General features: G+C 38.2%; 1 protein-coding gene and 1 long non-coding RNA gene across 6 annotated transcripts in view; one reads left to right on the forward strand and one right to left on the reverse strand.

Annotated features, from left to right (window-relative positions):
* Dcc (DCC netrin 1 receptor) overlaps nt 1-5316 on the forward strand; it is a 1088579-nt gene that overhangs the window by 1020035 nt on the left and 63228 nt on the right. The gene's annotated exons all lie outside the window — the stretch shown is intronic.
* The window catches only part of LOC118238335, a 50313-nt gene that overhangs the window by 17734 nt on the left and 27263 nt on the right, over nt 1-5316 (reverse strand). The window contains exons 2-5 of one of the 5 annotated variants that reach the window (XR_004768321.1): nt 4856-4906; nt 2856-2957; nt 2637-2736; nt 2351-2525 (exon numbers count right to left, since the gene is read on the reverse strand). This is a non-coding gene — a long non-coding RNA (uncharacterized LOC118238335). Of the gene's footprint in view, nt 1-2350; nt 2526-2616; nt 2737-2855; nt 2958-4855; nt 4907-5316 lie in introns of all 5 variants that reach the window. The other 4 variants (XR_004768319.1, XR_004768322.1, XR_004768318.1 and 1 more) reach the window with 4 other exon arrangements.

The raw sequence follows: 5316 nt of genomic DNA on the forward strand, positions 1-5316 counted from the left end.
GGATCATTAAAACAATCGTGCATAATAACAGAACTCTGGAGGTATCACTATCCCTGATCTCAAGCTCTACTACAGAGCTAGAGAAATTTAATTGTATTTAAGATGCATGTTAAGAGAAAGGGTAAAGGATGTTTTTCCTTGCGATTATTTATGGGTTTTATTAATGTTTTTATTTTAGTAAGGACCTGCTCCCACACCATCTCTACCGTAGAAACATTAGAACCAATTAATACAGAGGAAAGCAAAATCAATTCCAATCTGAAAGAGAAATAAGCTTCTTTACTGAGCTCTCAGAAAGCAAAAGTGAAATGCAATGAGTTCTGTGGAATACTGAACACACCCAGCCCTCTTTGCTGTCTTTGTGACCATGTCAGTTGAAGAATGATGAGTTCTTCATGTTTTACAGAGGAATGCAAACTACTACATCTAATAAATTGAAATTATTTTTTATCAGCCATCAGGAATTTCTTATTTGAATTAATATAGACATATTTGCTGTGTCACATTTCTATTGATAAGTATCATATATCTAACAATAATTTGCCTATCTAGTTGACTCACCAGTTAGCGAGTAAAATTTCAATTTTATTATATGAAATAGTAGAGCAATATTTCTATCTAAGTCCTTCCGCTGTTGATGCTTATGATACCTTTTATTCAGATGTGTCATATGTGGGGAGATACTTAATCCTTGGGCATCAGTGTCTTCAGCTTTAGAACCAACACAAATATTTCCATAATCCAGTCCAGCGTAAAACACAGCAATCCAAAATGGGATATTTGTGAATTAACAAATCAAAAAGCAGCTTGTAGCTTTAGAGTAATGAAAATAGAAGAAATTTTGCATAGTTTTGGTAATTAAAGTTTTTTTTTACATTGAGGAGAATCACCTTACACATTTTTAGTTAGCAAGATTACAATAAAACATTGTAATAGAGAAGAATTGTGTTTTATTGGAAGTAAAGTAAGTGGTGCTTTTTAATATGGTAAGAATTATTTTCCTTGAGAACACAAAAATCACACACTGCTGAGTTAGAATCTGTACATACTTCATAAAGATTAGAAGGTTAATATTGAGCCTATACTGGAAATTCAGGACACATGATTGTTACATTCATAGGACAGTTATTAGAGAAGACAACTATCTTGTTTTACTACATTAAATTAAAATAAAAAATTAAACCCCTTCCCCATATACAAACAGTTGTTGGCTGAGCCTTGTGTTTACTTTAATGTGTGGAGCAAGTTTTAAAGAATAGCATGTATTTAGATCTTGACAAAAGTGATTGCTTTCACTAGTGAAGATCAACTAAATATCACACAATGTCAACTGCCTTTTAACATCTGTAGGAAACTTTGGCTGATTTTTCAGCTCTTTAGCATTTTAACTGTCTTTTTCTCATTCACCTCACAGGGAGTTTCACTGGAAACTTCTTAGGGTTTTAAGATCAATTAACTTGCCCTTGAATACACAGTGTAGTCAAGCATTGACATGCTCTGATTTCCTAATACAGGATAACAGCTACTAGTCAAATAAAAATAATCATCACAGCAGGTAGAGAAAGAAGGGGACTCTTGATACTTTCCATCCTGCTTTCCCTCCATAGTCTGTGCTGTGCCTGCACTCATACAGACACCCCTTCCTTTCTGATGTTCTCTCTACACAGGTGGACAAGCATCCTATTGAACCATCCACTGGAGCTTGAGCATGCGTTTGAGTAGGGAATTAATATGACTGCTTATCTGTCTGGCTTTGGTGTAAAACTTGAACAAAATGTATTTTTCCCCGAATTGCTGGAAGAATTGTATTGTGCCAAAGAAGTACCCTGGCTGCTCAGTACAACACCTGACAGCCAATGCCCAGTTGAGAGGCATAAAAATAGGGAAATGAGTTCAGTAGCCTAAGATTTCACTGACTTAGTGGTTAGGGGGTCTCTCAGTGGAGGAGAAAAATGAAGGGAATAATGAAGAATAAATATGTTTAAGGAAACAGGATTCAAAAAATGTTGGGGACAGAAAGTAATCAAACAAAACCCAGGATCCTATCCTATTAGAAATTCTTTGCTTGGTTCTACTGAGCCAAAACAGAGGGTCCAGGTGAGTTATGTACTTTGTCTTCAAGAGTAACTGTGGTAGGAAGACATAGCTCCCATTTCAAATGTGTGTTTTGAAAGAAGGTACTATAACTAGGGAAAATGATATTTCTGTGTTGTGAGGAAGGATTCCATGTGTGGTATTTCTTTACTTAATAGAAATATCAGATTTAAAATACAAACAAACTAAACTATATAAATCACCTAGCAGTATTTTATATGCATTATATTTGCCTGTTAAAAAACAGATAACTTACCCTGCATTATGACCTCTGGTTCAGTAGTCCTGACAAGTTCACTGGCAGTGCCTCCTCCGGCTCTGCTCTTGGGCCACACTTTGGAAAGTCATCACAGGATCCATCTGCACACATGTTTTGAAGATTCTACTTTTGAAATCAGAGAGCTGAGTTCTCCATAGTTTCAGCCATTAAGCTAGGGAGACAACAGATGGGCAGAAGGTCAGGGTGACAGCTGCCCTGTGTAGAGTTTGAAGACAAATTTCAGAAGCTTTAGTTATGAGCACCTGCTGGGTTTATTGCACACCTGCCACAGTGCACATTGAAGAGCCAGAGAGGAACATTTTGAGCAGAAGGCCCATCTCTTGAAAAGCAGACATTCTGCGAAGAGGATTGGTGAATGGTACCTAACAAAACATAACACAAACAGCACATGAACCAATTTAAAGTCCTGCAGGATCTCTCCAGCATCTCACTGGCCAGCTGAGAGCAGCCTAGAGAAGATGTGTATCTGAAAAAAGCCTACCAGTAATCATGACTTCCTCTTCCTACTTAAGTTCATGATTCACCCCCTCCAAAAAAACAGCTGCTGTCTTTTCCAAGAATTGGAACACTTGGGGTGCCTAGTCTGAGAGTGATGGAGGTTAATGGATGGTTGAACAAGGCATACCTTTAAACATGAGGCAACAAGAATTCATCTTGTTTTCATCTCTCTCTCTCTCTCTCTCTCTCTCTCTCTCTTTCTCTCTCTCTCTTTCTCTCTCTCTCTCTCTCTCTCTCTCTCTCTCTCTCTCTCTCTCTCTCTCTCTCTGTGTGTGTGTGTGTGTGTGTGTATCTGTTTTATTTTCTGAGAAATAAATTGTAGACAATTGTAGACAATGCTTGCCTACCACTCACTATATAACCCTGAAACTCAATCTGTCTTTTTGCCTCAGCCTCCTAAATACTTGGATTACAGGCTTGACACCCTGTGTATGAGTGTCAAGGGAGGCCTGAAAAGGTGTCAGATGCTCTGAAGCTGGAGTAATATGTCATTGTGTGCTGCCCTGACCATGGCTTTAGGAATCAAACATGGGTCCTGTAAAAGATCAAGTGCTTTGAGCCATCCCTCTGACCCCACTAAACAGCTTTGGTCAGTATTTTTTCTATGTACTATCTAAATATTGACTTATCCTAAGGAAGCACATAGTGCCAGTCTATTTTGGGGAATGCTGCTTCTCTGAAGACAATCATGGCGATGCTAAAGTCATTTAGGATCTTATTCTGAAAGAAAGCGAGACAACAAGGTGATCTGTTTAACAATAACAAAATCTTCTATACTGTCATTAAGTGTAGACAACATACACTTCTGTGAGTGCTACAGATCTACTGATGAGGGCAGTTGAAGTGGAGGAAAATTGATTCATATAATGGAGGCCAGTGTTTATTGTCTTAGGTACCAGAAAACTACCTAGGATTTAGGATTGACCATGGTCAGGGTCAATGTGGGGCTACTGTCATGAAACCAACCAAGAAGTTGGTGAGAGGGTAGTAAGGCAGCCAAAACACACTATTCTCTACTAAACCACAAAGCAGCTGCTAAGTCTGGAATTCTTTGTCTCCTGTTCTCATCAGTATACTTCAGAAAGACGAAAAGAATGATAGGAAGTTTCAACAAAGTGTACTGCTGAACATCAGTTAGAAAATATTTGCAAAGCTTCTAAGTCAGCAATTTAGAAGGCAAAGTCATTCCCAATAGTTTTGCATAGGTTATAGTTTTTCATTAAGATTAGTTTGTTTGGGGACTGGGGAAAATGCCTCATTTAGTTAAGTGCTTGCGCTGGACAGACATGAGGTCTTGAGTTGGATCCCTAATACCACTGTAAACCCAGGCATTGTAGTTCAAGCTCAGGGAGTATGGAGATGGACAGATATTTGGGGCTTGTTGGCAAGCCAGCCTAGCTTAATTGGACCCTTATTCAAAATAAGGTAGAGTGTTCTGTATGATTGACACCAAAAGCCAAAAGTGGTCTTCTGGCCTCCGTACACACACACACACACACACACACACACACACACACACACACACACACACACACACACACTTGTCTTGGCCATTTAACAGACATTAAATTGAAAGTCATTTCCTTAATAAAGGGGTCACTTTGTAAATGAGAAAAGTAGAAAGAACATATTTTTAAGGACTTTTAAGGGCTTCAGTCCAAGCCAGATTTTAGCTATTTGCATTCTGTCTTATATATATTTTTTAAGATTGAAGTTTCAAGTAGAGATTAACATTTACAAAATTAGAAAACAGTTAAAAGTAGTTCTGGAGTTAACAATAAATCCAGTTTAAGATTTTCAGCATACAGTTTCCAACACAGATCCTTAGTACTATTACTGCAGTACAAAGGAATGCCCCATATCTCAATAAAACATTTACAAGAATACAAGACAGGCTGGGGCAGATCTGGCTGTGAGACATGATTTTGTGGATTGTTTGCTAATGGTGCAAATGGTTAGTGTATAAACACTATGCTTCCTTACCTTGTACAAAGACAGCATTTGACTCTCAGTAACCCTGAGATGTGTTTATCACTAGCAAAACAAAATTGGGGTAGTTAAAATCTTAAAGCAAATTAGAGAGATTTGAAATACATTTCCAGAGAAGGGACCTTTCCTTCTTTTCTAATTTCAGAAGACAACTCTCACTGTGTTTGGGTCCAGACATGACACCAAGGGAAAGAGTTTTATTCATCTAGGAATGTCCTCATGTGGCCTTTTGTTTTCAAATAGCAACCTTCCCTGTTGCACACTAAATTCTTCAGCTGAGGCATAGACTTTCTTCTAAGCTCTGATCTCAGCTGTTGGCACAAATTCTGGCCTTTTTATTTCTATCTGCCCTTTCAAAGCTACTCCTTCATTTATCTCTGAAACAGATGTTGCAGTCAGGTACCTTATGCCCACCTCCAAAGATTGCCATATGGCTCCCTCTAACCCATTGTCAC

The sequence above is a fragment of the Cricetulus griseus genome, chromosome 2 (genome assembly GCF_003668045.3).
Source record: "Cricetulus griseus strain 17A/GY chromosome 2, alternate assembly CriGri-PICRH-1.0, whole genome shotgun sequence".
Lineage (NCBI taxonomy): Eukaryota > Metazoa > Chordata > Mammalia > Rodentia > Cricetidae > Cricetulus > Cricetulus griseus.